Below are 21,362 nucleotides of genomic sequence, written 5' to 3'. Positions count from 1 at the left end.
ATATGACCTCAAACACCCTCAAACTCACACAACCTCACACAACCTCACACAACCTCAAACAACCTTACACAACCTCATATGACCTCAAACACCCTCAAACTCACACAACCTCACACAACCTCACACAACCTCAAACAACCTTACACAACCGCATATGACCTCAAACACCCTCAAACTCACACAACCTCACACAACCTCACACAACCTCAAACAACCTTAACCAACCTCACACACCCTCACACACCCTCACACAACCTCACATGACCTCACACACCCTCACACAACCTCACACGACCTCACACACCCTCACACAACCTCACACAACCTCAAACAACCTTAACCAACCTCACACACCCTCACACAACCTCACATGACCTCACACACCCTCACACAACCTCACATGACCTCACACACCCTCACACAACCTCAAATGACCTTACACAACCTCACATGACCTAACACACCCTCAAACTCACACAACCTCAAACAACCTCACACACCCTCAAACAACCTTAACCAACCTCACACACCCTCACACAACCTCAAATGACCTAACACAACCTCACATGACCTAACACACCCTCAAACTCACACAACCTCAAACAACCTCACACACCCTCAAACAACCTTAACCAACCTCACACACCCTCACACAACCTCAAACAACCTTACACAACCTCATATGACCTCAAACACCCTCAAACTCACACAACCTCACACAACCTCACACAACCTCAAACAACCTTAACCAACCTCACACACCCTCACACAACCTCACATGACCTCACACACCCTCACACAACCTCAAATGACCTTACACAACCTCACATGACCTTACACACCCTCAAACTCACACAACCTCAAACAACCTCACACACCCTCAAACAACCTTAGCCAACCTCACACACCCTCACACAACCTCAAACAACCTTAACCAACCTCACACACCCTCACACACCCTCACACAACCTCACATGACCTCACACACCCTCACACAACCTCAAATGACCTTACACAACCTCACATGACCTAACACACCCTCAAACTCACACAACCTCAAACAACCTCACACACCCTCACACAACCTCAAACAACCTTAACCAACCTCACACACCCTCACACAACCTCAAACAACCTTAACCAACCTCGTACACCCTCACACACCCTCACACAACCTCACATGACCTAACACACCCTCACACACCCTCACACAACCTCACATGACCTCACACACCCTCACACACCCTCAAACAACCTTAACCAACCTCACACACCCTCACACAACCTCAAACAACCTTACACAACCTCATATGACCTCAAACACCCTCAAACTCACACAACCTCACACAACCTCACACAACCTCAAACAACCTTACACAACCTCATATGACCTCAAACACCCTCAAACTCACACAACCTCACACAACCTCACACAACCTCAAACAACCTTAACCAACCTCACACACCCTCACACACCCTCACACAACCTCACATGACCTCACACACCCTCACACAACCTCACATGACCTCACACACCCTCACACAACCTCACACAACCTCAAACAACCTTAACCAACCTCACACACCCTCACACAACCTCACATGACCTCACACACCCTCACACAACCTCACATGACCTCACACACCCTCACACAACCTCAAATGACCTTACACAACCTCACATGACCTAACACACCCTCAAACTCACACAACCTCAAACAACCTCACACACCCTCACACAACCTCAAACAACCTTACCCAACCTCACACACCCTCACACAACCTCAAACAACCTTAACCAACCTCACACACCCTCACACACCCTCACACAACCTCAAACAACCTTACACAACCTCATATGACCTCAAACACCCTCAAACTCACACAACCTCACACAACCTCACACAACCTCAAACAACCTTAACCAACCTCACACACCCTCACACAACCTCACACAACCTCAAACAACCTTAACCAACCTCACACACCCTCACACAACCTCACATGACCTCACACACCCTCACACAACCTCAAATGACCTTACACAACCTCACATGACCTCAAACACCCTCAAACTCACACAACCTCACACAACCTCACACAACCTCAAACAACCTTAACCAACCTCACACACCCTCACACAACCTCACATGACCTCACACACCCTCACACAACCTCACAAAACCTCAAACAACCTTAACCAACCTCACACACCCTCACACAACCTCAAACAACCTTACACAACCTCATATGACCTCACACACCCTCAAACTCACACAACCTCACACAACCTCAAACAACCTTAACCAACCTCACACACCCTCACACACCCTCACACAACCTCACATGACCTAACACACCCTCACACACCCTCACACAACCTCACATGACCTCACACACCCTCACACACCCTCAAACAACCTTAACCAACCTCACACACCCTCACACAACCTCAAACAACCTTACACAACCTCATATGACCTCAAACACATTCAAACTCACACAACCTCACACAACCTCACACAACCTCAAACAACCTTACACAACCTCATATGACCTCAAACACCTTCAAACTCACACAACCTCACACAACCTCACACAACCTCAAACAACCTTAACCAACCTCACACACCCTCACACAACCTCAAACAACCTCACACACCCTCAAACAACCTTACACAACCTCATGTGACCTCAAACACCCTCAAACTCACACAACCTCACACAACCTCACACAACCTCAAACAACCTTAACCAACCTCACACACCCTCACACAACCTCAAACAACCTCACACACCCTCAAACAACCTTACACAACCTCATATGACCTCAAACACCCTCAAACTCACACAACCTCACACAACCTCACACAACCTCAAACAACCTTAACCAACCTCACACACCCTCACACACCCTCACACAACCTCACATGACCTCACACACCCTCACACAACCTCAAATGACCTTACACAACCTCACATGACCTTACACACCCTCAAACTCACACAACCTCAAACAACCTCACACACCCTCACACAACCTTAACCAACCTCACACACCCTCACACAACCTCACATGACCTCACACACCCTCACACAACCTCAAATGACCTTACACAACCTCACATGACCTTACACACCCTCAAACTCACACAACCTCAAACAACCTCACACACCCTCAAACAACCTTAAGCAACCTCACACACCCTCACACAACCTCAAACAACCTTAACCAACCTCACACACCCTCACACACCCTCACACAACCTCACATGACCTCACACACCCTCACACAACCTCAAATGACCTTACACAACCTCACATGACCTAACACACCCTCAAACTCACACAACCTCAAACAACCTCACACACCCTCACACAACCTCAAACAACCTTAACCAACCTCACACACCCTCACACAACCTCAAACAACCTTAACCAACCTCACACACCCTCACACACCCTCACACAACCTCACATGACCTAACACACCCTCACACACCCTCACACAACCTCACATGACCTCACACACCCTCACACACCCTCAAACAACCTTAACCAACCTCACACACCCTCACACAACCTCAAACAACCTTACACAACCTCATATGACCTCAAACACCCTCAAACTCACACAACCTCACACAACCTCACACAACCTCAAACAACCTTACACAACCTCATATGACCTCAAACACCCTCAAACTCACACAACCTCACACAACCTCACACAACCTCAAACAACCTTACACAACCTCATATGACCTCAAACACCCTCAAACTCACACAACCTCACACAACCTCACACAACCTCAAACAACCTTAACCAACCTCACACACCCTCACACACCCTCACACAACCTCACATGACCTCACACACCCTCACACAACCTCACATGACCTCACACACCCTCACACAACCTCACACAACCTCAAACAACCTTAACCAACCTCACACACCCTCACACAACCTCACATGACCTCACACACCCTCACACAACCTCACATGACCTCACACACCCTCACACAACCTCAAATGACCTTACACAACCTCACATGACCTTACACACCCTCAAACTCACACAACCTCAAACAACCTCACACACCCTCAAACAACCTTAAGCAACCTCACACACCCTCACACAACCTCAAACAACCTTAACCAACCTCACACACCCTCACACACCCTCACACAACCTCACATGACCTCACACACCCTCACACAACCTCAAATGACCTTACACAACCTCACATGACCTAACACACCCTCAAACTCACACAACCTCAAACAACCTCACACACCCTCACACAACCTCAAACAACCTTAACCAACCTCACACACCCTCACACAACCTCAAACAACCTTAACCAACCTCACACACCCTCACACACCCTCACACAACCTCACATGACCTAACACACCCTCACACACCCTCACACAACCTCACATGACCTCACACACCCTCACACACCCTCAAACAACCTTAACCAACCTCACACACCCTCACACAACCTCAAACAACCTTACACAACCTCATATGACCTCAAACACCCTCAAACTCACACAACCTCACACAACCTCACACAACCTCAAACAACCTTACACAACCTCATATGACCTCAAACACCCTCAAACTCACACAACCTCACACAACCTCACACAACCTCAAACAACCTTACACAACCTCATATGACCTCAAACACCCTCAAACTCACACAACCTCACACAACCTCACACAACCTCAAACAACCTTAACCAACCTCACACACCCTCACACACCCTCACACAACCTCACATGACCTCACACACCCTCACACAACCTCACATGACCTCACACACCCTCACACAACCTCACACAACCTCAAACAACCTTAACCAACCTCACACACCCTCACACAACCTCACATGACCTCACACACCCTCACACAACCTCACATGACCTCACACACCCTCACACAACCTCAAATGACCTTACACAACCTCACATGACCTAACACACCCTCAAACTCACACAACCTCAAACAACCTCACACACCCTCACACAACCTCAAACAACCTTAACCAACCTCACACACCCTCACACACCCTCACACAACCTCAAACAACCTTACACAACCTCATATGACCTCAAACACCCTCAAACTCACACAACCTCACACAACCTCACACAACCTCAAACAACCTTAACCAACCTCACACACCCTCACACAACCTCACATGACCTCACACACCCTCACACAACCTCAAATGACCTTACACAACCTCACATGACCTCAAACACCCTCAAACTCACACAACCTCACACAACCTCACACAACCTCAAACAACCTTAACCAACCTCACACACCCTCACACAACCTCACATGACCTCACACACCCTCACACAACCTCACACAACCTCACACAACCTTAACCAACCTCACACACCCTCACACAACCTCAAACAACCTTACACAACCTCATATGACCTCACACACCCTCAAACTCACACAACCTCACACAACCTCAAACAACCTTAACCAACCTCACACACCCTCACACACCCTCACACAACCTCACATGACCTAACACACCCTCACACACCCTCACACAACCTCACATGACCTCACACACCCTCACACACCCTCAAACAACCTTAACCAACCTCACACACCCTCACACAACCTCAAACAACCTTACACAACCTCATATGACCTCAAACACCCTCAAACTCACACAACCTCACACAACCTCACACAACCTCAAACAACCTTACACAACCTCATATGACCTCAAACACCCTCAAACTCACACAACCTCACACAACCTCACACAACCTCAAACAACCTTACACAACCGCATATGACCTCAAACACCCTCAAACTCACACAACCTCACACAACCTCACACAACCTCAAACAACCTTAACCAACCTCACACACCCTCACACACCCTCACACAACCTCACATGACCTCACACACCCTCACACAACCTCACATGACCTCACACACCCTCACACAACCTCACACAACCTCAAACAACCTTAACCAACCTCACACACCCTCACACAACCTCACATGACCTCACACACCCTCACACAACCTCACATGACCTCACACACCCTCACACAACCTCAAATGACCTTACACAACCTCACATGACCTAACACACCCTCAAACTCACACAACCTCAAACAACCTCACACACCCTCAAACAACCTTAACCAACCTCACACACCCTCACACAACCTCAAACAACCTTAACCAACCTCACACACCCTCACACACCCTCACACAACCTCACATGACCTCACACACCCTCACACAACCTCAAATGACCTTACACAACCTCACATGACCTAACACACCCTCAAACTCACACAACCTCAAACAACCTCACACACCCTCACACAACCTCAAACAACCTTAACCAACCTCACACACCCTCACACAACCTCAAACAACCTTAACCAACCTCGTACACCCTCACACACCCTCACACAACCTCACATGACCTAACACACCCTCACACACCCTCACACAACCTCACATGACCTCACACACCCTCACACACCCTCAAACAACCTTAACCAACCTCACACACCCTCACACAACCTCAAACAACCTTACACAACCTCATATGACCTCAAACACCCTCAAACTCACACAACCTCACACAACCTCACACAACCTCAAACAACCTTACACAACCTCATATGACCTCAAACACCCTCAAACTCACACAACCTCACACAACCTCACACAACCTCAAACAACCTTACACAACCTCATATGACCTCAAACACCCTCAAACTCACACAACCTCACACAACCTCACACAACCTCAAACAACCTTAACCAACCTCACACACCCTCACACACCCTCACACAACCTCACATGACCTCACACACCCTCACACAACCTCACATGACCTCACACACCCTCACACAACCTCACACAACCTCAAACAACCTTAACCAACCTCACACACCCTCACACAACCTCACATGACCTCACACACCCTCACACAACCTCACATGACCTCACACACCCTCACACAACCTCAAATGACCTTACACAACCTCACATGACCTAACACACCCTCAAACTCACACAACCTCAAACAACCTCACACACCCTCACACAACCTCAAACAACCTTACCCAACCTCACACACCCTCACACAACCTCAAACAACCTTAACCAACCTCACACACCCTCACACACCCTCACACAACCTCAAACAACCTTACACAACCTCATATGACCTCAAACACCCTCAAACTCACACAACCTCACACAACCTCACACAACCTCAAACAACCTTAACCAACCTCACACACCCTCACACAACCTCACATGACCTCACACACCCTCACACAACCTCAAATGACCTTACACAACCTCACATGACCTCAAACACCCTCAAACTCACACAACCTCACACAACCTCACACAACCTCAAACAACCTTAACCAACCTCACACACCCTCACACAACCTCACATGACCTCACACACCCTCACACAACCTCACAAAACCTCAAACAACCTTAACCAACCTCACACACCCTCACACAACCTCAAACAACCTTACACAACCTCATATGACCTCACACACCCTCAAACTCACACAACCTCACACAACCTCAAACAACCTTAACCAACCTCACACACCCTCACACACCCTCACACAACCTCACATGACCTAACACACCCTCACACACCCTCACACAACCTCACATGACCTCACACACCCTCACACACCCTCAAACAACCTTAACCAACCTCACACACCCTCACACAACCTCAAACAACCTTACACAACCTCATATGACCTCAAACACATTCAAACTCACACAACCTCACACAACCTCACACAACCTCAAACAACCTTACACAACCTCATATGACCTCAAACACCCTCAAACTCACACAACCTCACACAACCTCACACAACCTCAAACAACCTTAACCAACCTCACACACCCTCACACAACCTCAAACAACCTCACACACCCTCAAACAACCTTACACAACCTCATATGACCTCAAACACCCTCAAACTCACACAACCTCACACAACCTCACACAACCTCAAACAACCTTACACAACCTCATATGACCTCAAACACCCTCAAACTCACACAACCTCAAACAACCTCACACACCCTCAAACAACCTTAACCAACCTCACACACCCTCACACAACCTCAAATGACCTAACACAACCTCACATGACCTAACACACCCTCAAACTCACACAACCTCAAACAACCTCACACACCCTCAAACAACCTTAACCAACCTCACACACCCTCACACACCCTCACACAACCTCACATGACCTAACACACCCTCACACACCCTCACACAACCTCACATGACCTCACACACCCTCACACACCCTCAAACAACCTTAACCAACCTCACACACCCTCACACAACCTCAAACAACCTTACACAACCTCATATGACCTCAAACACCCTCAAACTCACACAACCTCACACAACCTCACACAACCTCAAACAACCTTAACCAACCTCACACACCCTCACACAACCTCACATGACCTCACACACCCTCACACAACCTCAAATGACCTTACACAACCTCACATGACCTAACACACCCTCAAACTCACACAACCTCAAACAACCTCACACACCCTCAAACAACCTTAACCAACCTCACACACCCTCACACAACCTCAAATGACCTAACACAACCTCACATGACCTAACACACCCTCAAACTCACACAACCTCAAACAACCTCACACACCCTCAAACAACCTTAACCAACCTCACACACCCTCACACAACCTCAAACAACCTTACACAACCTCATATGACCTCAAACACCCTCAAACTCACACAACCTCACACAACCTCACACAACCTCAAACAACCTTAACCAACCTCACACACCCTCACACAACCTCACATGACCTCACACACCCTCACACAACCTCAAATGACCTTACACAACCTCACATGACCTTACACACCCTCAAACTCACACAACCTCAAACAACCTCACACACCCTCAAACAACCTTAACCAACCTCACACACCCTCACACAACCTCAAACAACCTTAACCAACCTCACACACCCTCACACACCCTCACACAACCTCACATGACCTCACACACCCTCACACAACCTCAAATGACCTTACACAACCTCACATGACCTAACACACCCTCAAACTCACACAACCTCAAACAACCTCACACACCCTCACACAACCTCAAACAACCTTAACCAACCTCACACACCCTCACACAACCTCAAACAACCTTAACCAACCTCGTACACCCTCACACACCCTCACACAACCTCACATGACCTAACACACCCTCACACACCCTCACACAACCTCACATGACCTCACACACCCTCACACACCCTCAAACAACCTTAACCAACCTCACACACCCTCACACAACCTCAAACAACCTTAACCAACCTCACATACCCTCACACAACCTCACATGACCTCACACACCCTCACACAACCTCAAATGACCTTACACAACCTCACATGACCTCAAACACCCTCAAACTCACACAACCTCACACAACCTCACACAACCTCAAACAACCTTAACCAACCTCACGCACCCTCACACAACCTCACATGACCTCACACACCCTCACACAACCTCACACAACCTCAAACAACCTTAACCAACCTCACACACCCTCACACAACCTCAAACAACCTTAACCAACCTCACACACCCTCACACACCCTCACACAACCTCACATGACCTAACACACCCTCACACACCCTCACACAACCTCACATGACCTCACACACCCTCACACACCCTCAAACAACCTTAACCAACCTCACACACCCTCACACAACCTCAAACAACCTTACACAACCTCATATGACCTCAAACACCCTCAAACTCACACAACCTCACACACCCTCAAACAACCTTAACCAACCTAACACACCCTCACACAACCTCACACACCCTCAAACAACCTTAACCAACCTAACACACCCTCACACACCCTCAAACAACCTTAACCAACCTCAAACAACCTTAACCAACCTCACACACCCTCACACACCCTCACACAACCTCACATGACCTCACACACCCTCACACACCCTCAAACAACCTTAACCAACCTCACACACCCTCACACACCCTCACACAACCTCACATGACCTCACACAACCTCACACAACCTCACACAACCTCAAACAACCTTAACCAACCTCACACACCCTCACACAACCTCACATGACCTCACACACCCTCACACAACCTCAAATGACCTTACACAACCTCACATGACCTAACACACCCTCAAACTCACACAACCTCAAACAACCTCACACACCCTCACACAACCTCAAACAACCTTAACCAACCTCACAAACCCTCACACAACCTCAAACAACCTTAACCAACCTCACACACCCTCACACACCCTCACACAACCTCAAACAACCTTACACAACCTCATATGACCTCAAACACCCTCAAACTCACACAACCTCACACAACCTCAAACAACCTTAACCAACCTCACACACCCTCACACACCCTCACACAACCTCACATGACCTAACACACCCTCAGACACCCTCACACAACCTCACATGACCTCACACACCCTCACACACCCTCAAACAACCTTAACCAACCTCACACACCCTCACACAACCTCAAACAACCTTACACAACCTCATATGACCTCAAACACCCTCAAACTCACACAACCTCACACAACCTCACACAACCTCAAACAACCTTACACAACCTCATATGACCTCAAACACCCTCAAACTCACACAACCTCACACAACCTCACACAACCTCAAACAACCTTAACCAACCTCACACACCCTCACACACCCTCACACAACCTCACATGACCTCACACACCCTCACACAACCTCACATGACCTCACACACCCTCAAACAACCTCACACAACCTCAAACAACCTTAACCAACCTCACACACCCTCACACAACCTCACATGACCTCACACACCCTCACACAACCTCAAATGACCTTACACAACCTCACATGACCTAACACACCCTCAAACTCACACAACCTCAAACAACCTCACACACCCTCAAACAACCTTAACCAACCTCACACACCCTCACACAACCTCAAATTACCTTACACAACCTCACATAACCTAACACACCCTCAAACTCACACAACCTCAAACAACCTCACACAACCTCAAACAACCTTAACCAACCTCACACACCCTCACACAACCTCAAACAACCTTACACAACCTCATATGACCTCAAACACCCTCAAACTCACACAACCTCACACAACCTCACACAACCTCAAACAACCTTAACCAACCTCACACACCCTCACTCAACCTCACATGACCTCACACACCCTCACACAACCTCAAATGACCTTACACAACCTCACATGACCTTACACACCCTCAAACTCACACAACCTCAAACAACCTCACACACCCTCAAACAACCTTAAGCAACCTCACACACCCTCACACAACCTCAAACAACCTTAACCAACCTCACACACCCTCACACACCCTCACACAACCTCACATGACCTCACACACCCTCACACAACCTCAAATGACCTTACACAACCTCACATGACCTAACACACCCTCAAACTCACACAACCTCAAACAACCTCACACACCCTCACACAACCTCAAACAACCTTAACCAACCTCACACACCCTCACACAACCTCAAACAACCTTAACCAACCTCACACACCCTCACACACCCTCACACAACCTCACATGACCTAACACACCCTCACACACCCTCACACAACCTCACATGACCTCACACACCCTCACACACCCTCAAACAACCTTAACCAACCTCACACACCCTCACACAACCTCAAACAACCTTACACAACCTCATATGACCTCAAACACCCTCAAACTCACACAACCTCACACAACCTCACACAACCTCAAACAACCTTACACAACCTCATATGACCTCAAACACCCTCAAACTCACACAACCTCACACAACCTCACACAACCTCAAACAACCTTACACAACCTCATATGACCTCAAACACCCTCAAACTCACACAACCTCACACAACCTCACACAACCTCAAACAACCTTAACCAACCTCACACACCCTCACACACCCTCACACAACCTCACATGACCTCACACACCCTCACACAACCTCACATGACCTCACACACCCTCACACAACCTCACACAACCTCAAACAACCTTAACCAACCTCACACACCCTCACACAACCTCACATGACCTCACACACCCTCACACAACCTCACATGACCTCACACACCCTCACACAACCTCACATGACCTCACACACCCTCACACAACCTCACATGACCTCACACACCCTCACACAACCTCACACAACCTCAAACAACCTTAACCAACCTCACACACCCTCACACAACCTCACATGACCTCACACACCCTCACACAACCTCACATGACCTCACACACCCTCACACAACCTCAAATGACCTTACACAACCTCACATGACCTAACACACCCTCAAACTTACACAACCTCAAACAACCTCACACACCCTCACACAACCTCACATGACCTCACACACCCTCACACAACCTCACATGACCTCACACACCCTCACACAACCTCACACAACCTCACATGACCTCACACACCCTCACACAACCTCACATGACCTCACACACCCTCACACACCCTCAAACAACCTTAACCAACCTCACACACCCTCACACAACCTCAAACAACCTTACACAACCTCATATGACCTCAAACACCCTCAAACTCACACAACCTCACACAACCTCACACAACCTCAAACAACCTTACACAACCTCATATGACCTCAAACACCCTCAAACTCACACAACCTCACACAACCTCACACAACCTCAAACAACCTTACACAACCTCATATGACCTCAAACACCCTCAAACTCACACAACCTCACACAACCTCACACAACCTCAAACAACCTTAACCAACCTCACACACCCTCACACACCCTCACACAACCTCACATGACCTCACACACCCTCACACAACCTCACATGACCTCACACACCCTCACACAACCTCACACAACCTCAAACAACCTTAACCAACCTCACACACCCTCACACAACCTCACATGACCTCACACACCCTCACACAACCTCACATGACCTCACACACCCTCACACAACCTCAAATGACCTTACACAACCTCACATGACCTAACACACCCTCAAACTCACACAACCTCAAACAACCTCACACACCCTCACACAACCTCAAACAACCTTAACCAACCTCACACACCCTCACACACCCTCACACAACCTCAAACAACCTTACACAACCTCATATGACCTCAAACACCCTCAAACTCACACAACCTCACACAACCTCACACAACCTCAAACAACCTTAACCAACCTCACACACCCTCACACAACCTCACATAACCTCACACACCCTCACACAACCTCAAATGACCTTACACAACCTCACATGACCTCAAACACCCTCAAACTCACACAACCTCACACAACCTCACACAACCTCAAACAACCTTAACCAACCTCACACACCCTCACACAACCTCACATGACCTCACACACCCTCACACAACCTCACACAACCTCAAACAACCTTAACCAACCTCACACACCCTCACACAACCTCAAACAACCTTACACAACCTCATATGACCTCACACACCCTCAAACTCACACAACCTCACACAACCTCAAACAACCTTAACCAACCTCACACACCCTCACACACCCTCACACAACCTCACATGACCTAACACACCCTCACACACCCTCACACAACCTCACATGACCTCACACACCCTCACACACCCTCAAACAACCTTAACCAACCTCACACACCCTCACACAACCTCAAACAACCTTACACAACCTCATATGACCTCAAACACCCTCAAACTCACACAACCTCACACAACCTCACACAACCTCAAACAACCTTACACAACCTCATATGACCTCAAACACCCTCAAACTCACACAACCTCACACAACCTCACACAACCTCAAACAACCTTACACAACCTCATATGACCTCAAACACCCTCAAACTCACACAACCTCACACAACCTCACACAACCTCAAACAACCTTAACCAACCTCACACACCCTCACACACCCTCACACAACCTCACATGACCTCACACACCCTCACACAACCTCACATGACCTCACACACCCTCACACAACCTCACACAACCTCAAACAACCTTAACCAACCTCACACACCCTCACACAACCTCACATGACCTCACACACCCTCACACAACCTCACATGACCTCACACACCCTCACACAACCTCACATGACCTCACACACCCTCACACAACCTCACATGACCTCACACACCCTCACACAACCTCACACAACCTCAAACAACCTTAACCAACCTCACACACCCTCACACAACCTCACATGACCTCACACACCCTCACACAACCTCACATGACCTCACACACCCTCACACAACCTCAAATGACCTTACACAACCTCACATGACCTAACACACCCTCAAACTTACACAACCTCAAACAACCTCACACACCCTCACACAACCTCACATGACCTCACACACCCTCACACAACCTCACATGACCTCACACACCCTCACACAACCTCACACAACCTCACATGACCTCACACACCCTCACACAACCTCACATGACCTCACACACCCTCACACACCCTCAAACAACCTTAACCAACCTCACACACCCTCACACAACCTCAAACAACCTTACACAACCTCATATGACCTCAAACACCCTCAAACTCACACAACCTCACACAACCTCACACAACCTCAAACAACCTTACACAACCTCATATGACCTCAAACACCCTCAAACTCACACAACCTCACACAACCTCACACAACCTCAAACAACCTTACACAACCTCATATGACCTCAAACACCCTCAAACTCACACAACCTCACACAACCTCACACAACCTCAAACAACCTTAACCAACCTCACACACCCTCACACACCCTCACACAACCTCACATGACCTCACACACCCTCACACAACCTCACATGACCTCACACACCCTCACACAACCTCACACAACCTCAAACAACCTTAACCAACCTCACACACCCTCACACAACCTCACATGACCTCACACACCCTCACACAACCTCACATGACCTCACACACCCTCACACAACCTCAAATGACCTTACACAACCTCACATGACCTAACACACCCTCAAACTCACACAACCTCAAACAACCTCACACACCCTCACACAACCTCAAACAACCTTAACCAACCTCACACACCCTCACACACCCTCACACAACCTCAAACAACCTTACACAACCTCATATGACCTCAAACACCCTCAAACTCACACAACCTCACACAACCTCACACAACCTCAAACAACCTTAACCAACCTCACACACCCTCACACAACCTCACATAACCTCACACACCCTCACACAACCTCAAATGACCTTACACAACCTCACATGACCTCAAACACCCTCAAACTCACACAACCTCACACAACCTCACACAACCTCAAACAACCTTAACCAACCTCACACACCCTCACACAACCTCACATGACCTCACACACCCTCACACAACCTCACACAACCTCAAATAACCTTAACCAACCTCACACACCCTCACACAACCTCAAACAACCTTACACAACCTCATATGACCTCACACACCCTCAAACTCACACAACCTCACACAACCTCAAACAACCTTAACCAACCTCACACACCCTCACACACCCTCACACAACCTCACATGACCTAACACACCCTCACACACCCTCACACAACCTCACATGACCTCACACACCCTCACACACCCTCAAACAACCTTAACCAACCTCACACACCCTCACACAACCTCAAACAACCTTACACAACCTCATATGACCTCAAACACCCTCAAACTCACACAACCTCACACAACCTCACACAACCTCAAACAACCTTACACAACCTCATATGACCTCAAACACCCTCAAACTCACACAACCTCACACAACCTCACACAACCTCAAACAACCTTAACCAACCTCACACACCCTCACACAACCTCACACAACCTCACACAACCTCAAACAACCTTAACCAACCTCACACACCCTCACACAACCTCAAACAACCTCACACACCCTCAAACAACCTTACACAACCTCATATGACCTCAAACACCCTCAAACTCACACAACCTCACACAACCTCACACAACCTCAAACAACCTTAACCAACCTCACACACCCTCACACAACCTCACATGACCTCACACACCCTCACACAACCTCAAATGACCTTACACAACCTCACATGACCTTACACACCCTCAAACTCACACAACCTCAAACAACCTCACACACCCTCACACAACCTCAAACAACCTTAACCAACCTCACACACCCTCACACACCCTCACACAACCTCACATGACCTAACACACCCTCACACACCCTCACACAACCTCACATGACCTCACACACCCTCACACACCCTCAAACAACCTTAACCAACCTCACACACCCTCACACAACCTCAAACAACCTTACACAACCTCATATGACCTCAAACACCCTCAAACTCACACAACCTCACACAACCTCACACAACCTCAAACAACCTTACACAACCGCATATGACCTCAAACACCCTCAAACTCACACAACCTCACACAACCTCACACAACCTCAAACAACCTTAACCAACCTCACACACCCTCACACACCCTCACACAACCTCACATGACCTCACACACCCTCACACAACCTCACATGACCTCACACACCCTCACACAACCTCACACAACCTCAAACAACCTTAACCAACCTCACACACCCTCACACAACCTCACATGACCTCACACACCCTCACACAACCTCAAATGACCTTACACAACCTCACATGACCTTACACACCCTCAAACTCACACAACCTCAAACAACCTCACACACCCTCACACAACCTCAAACAACCTTACACAACCTCATATGACCTCAAACACCCTCAAACTCACACAACCTCACACAACCTCACACAACCTCAAACAACCTTACACAACCTCATATGACCTCAAACACCCTCAAACTCACACAACCTCACACAACCTCACACAACCTCAAACAACCTTAACCAACCTCACACACCCTCACACACCCTCACACAACCTCACATGGCCTAACACACCCTCACACACCCTCACACAACCTCACATGACCTCACACACCCTCACACACCCTCAAACAACCTTAACCAACCTCACACACCCTCACACAACCTCAAACAACCTTAACCAACCTCACACACCCTCACACACCCTCACACAACCTCACATGACCTAACACACCCTCACACACCCTCACACAACCTCACATGACCTCACACACCCTCACACACCCTCAAACAACCTTAACCAACCTCACACACCCTCACACAACCTCAAACAACCTTACACAACCTCATATGACCTCAAACACCCTCAAACTCACACAACCTCACACACCCTCAAACAACCTTAACCAACCTAACACACCCTCACACACCCTCAAACAACCTTAACCAACCTCACACACCCTCACACAACCTCAAACAACCGTAACCAACCTCACACACCCTCACACACCCTCACACAACCTCACATGACCTCACACACCCTCACACACCCTCAAACAACCTTAACCAACCTCACACACCCTCACACACCCTCACACAACCTCACATGACCTCACACAACCTCACACAACCTCACACAACCTCAAACAACCTTAACCAACCTCACACACCCTCACACAACCTCACATGACCTCACACACCCTCACACAACATCAAATGACCTTACACAACCTCACATGACCTAACACACCCTCAAACTCACACAACCTCAAACAACCTCACACACCCTCACACAACCTCAAACAACCTTAACCAACCTCACACACCCTCACACAACCTCAAACAACCTTAACCAACCTCACACACCCTCACACACCCTCACACAACCTCAAACAACCTTACACAACCTCATATGACCTCAAACACCCTCAAACTCACACAACCTCACACAACCTCACACAACCTCAAACAACCTTAACCAACCTCACACACCCTCACACAACCTCACATGACCTCACACACCCTCACACAACCTCAAATGACCTTACACAACCTCACATGACCTCAAACACCCTCAAACTCACACAACCTCACACAACCTCACACAACCTCAAACAACCTTAACCAACCTCACACACCCTCACACAACCTCACATGACCTCACACACCCTCACACAACCTCACACAACCTCAAACAACCTTAACCAACCTCACACACCCTCACACAACCTCAAACAACCTTAACCAACCTCACACACCCTCACACACCCTCACACAACCTCACATGACCTAACACACCCTCACACACCCTCACACAACCTCACCTGACCTCACACACCCTCACACACCCTCAAACAACCTTAACCAACCTCACACACCCTCACACAACCTCAAACAACCTTACACAACCTCATATGACCTCAAACACCCTCAAACTCACACAACCTCACACACCCTCAAACAACCTTAACCAACCTAACACACCCTCACACACCCTCAAACAACCTTAACCAACCTCACACACCCTCACACAACCTCAAACAACCTTAACCAACCTCACACACCCTCACACACCCTCACACAACCTCACATGACCTCACACACCCTCACACACCCTCAAACAACCTTAACCAACCTCACACACCCTCACACACCCTCACACAACCTCACATGACCTCACACAACCTCACACAACCTCACACAACCTCAAACAACCTTAACCAACCTCACACACCCTCACACAACCTCACATGACCTCACACACCCTCACACAACCTCAAATGACCTTACACAACCTCACATGACCTAACACACCCTCAAACTCACACAACCTCAAACAACCTCACACACCCTCACACAACCTCAAACAACCTTAACCAACCTCACACACCCTCACACAACCTCAAACAACCTTAACCAACCTCACACACCCTCACACACCCTCACACAACCTCAAACAACCTTACACAACCTCAAACAACCTTAACCAACCTCACACACCCTCACACAACCTCACATGACCTCACACACCCTCACACAACCTCAAATGACCTTACACAACCTCACATGACCTTACACACCCTCAAACTCACACAACCTCAAACAACCTCACACACCCTCAAACAACCTTAACCAACCTCACACACCCTCACACAACCTCAAACAACCTTAACCAACCTCACACACCCTCACACACCCTCACACAACCTCAAACAACCTTACACAACCTCATATGACCTCAAACACCCTCAAACTCACACAACCTCACACAACCTCACACAACCTCAAACAACCTTAACCAACCTCACACACCCTCACACAACCTCAAACAACCTTAACCAACCTCACACACCCTCACACACCCTCACACAACCTCAAACAACCTTACACAACCTCATATGACCTCAAACACCCTCAAACTCACACAACCTCACACAACCTCACACAACCTCAAACAACCTTAACCAACCTCACACACCCTCACACAACCTCACATGACCTCACACACCCTCACACAACCTCAAATGACCTTACACAACCTCACATGACCTCAAACACCCTCAAACTCACACAACCTCACACAACCTCACACAACCTCAAACAACCTTAACCAACCTCACACACCCTCACACAACCTCACATGACCTCACACACCCTCACACAACCTCACACAACCTCAAACAACCTTAACCAACCTCACACACCCTCACACAACCTCAAACAACCTTAACCAACCTCACACACCCTCACACACCCTCACACAACCTCACATGACCTAACACACCCTCACACACCCTCACACAACCTCACATGACCTCACACACCCTCACACACCCTCAAACAACCTTAACCAACCTCACACACCCTCACACAACCTCAAACAACCTTACACAACCTCATATGACCTCAAACACCCTCAAACTCACACAACCTCACACACCCTCAAACAACCTTAACCAACCTAACACACCCTCACACACCCTCAAACAACCTTAACCAACCTCACACACCCTCACACAACCTCAAACAACCTTAACCAACCTCACACACCCTCACACACCCTCACACAACCTCACATGACCTCACACACCCTCACACACCCTCAAACAACCTTAACCAACCTCACACACCCTCACACACCCTCACACAACCTCACATGACCTCACACAACCTCACACAACCTCACACAACCTCAAACAACCTTAACCAACCTCACACACCCTCACACAACCTCACATGACCTCACACACCCTCACACAACCTCAAATGACCTTACACAACCTCACATGACCTAACACACCCTCAAACTCACACAACCTCAAACAACCTCACACACCCTCACACAACCTCAAACAACCTTAACCAACCTCACACACCCTCACACAACCTCAAACAACCTTAACCAACCTCACACACCCTCACACACCCTCACACAACCTCAAACAACCTTACACAACCTCAAACAACCTTAACCAACCTCACACACCCTCACACAACCTCACATGACCTCACACACCCTCACACAACCTCAAATGACCTTACACAACCTCACATGACCTCAAACACCCTCAAACTCACACAACCTCACACAACCTCACACAACCTCAAACAACCTTAACCAACCTCACACACCCTCACACAACCTCACATGACCTCACACACCCTCACACAACCTCAAATGACCTTACACAACCTCACATGACCTCAAACACCCTCAAACTCACACAACCTCACACAACCTCACACAACCTCAAACAACCTTAACCAACCTCACACACCCTCACACAACCTCACATGACCTCACACAACCTCACACAACCTCACACAACCTCAAACAACCTTACACAACCTCATATGACCTCAAACACCCTCAAACTCACACAACCTCACACAACCTCACACAACCTCAAACAACCTTAACCAACCTCACACACCCTCACACAACCTCAAACAACCTTAACCAACCTCACACACCCTCACACACCCTCACACAACCTCAAACAACCTTACACAACCTCATATGACCTCAAACACCCTCAAACTCACACAACCTCACACAACCTCACACAACCTCAAACAACCTTAACCAACCTCACACACCCTCACACAACCTCACATGACCTCACACACCCTCACACAACCTCAAATGACCTTACACAACCTCACATGACCTCAAACACCCTCAAACTCAC

The sequence above is a fragment of the Borostomias antarcticus genome (genome assembly GCF_949987555.1).
Source record: "Borostomias antarcticus genome assembly, chromosome: 13".
NCBI lineage: Eukaryota > Metazoa > Chordata > Actinopteri > Stomiiformes > Stomiidae > Borostomias > Borostomias antarcticus.
This window is presented reverse-complemented; position numbering follows the sequence as displayed.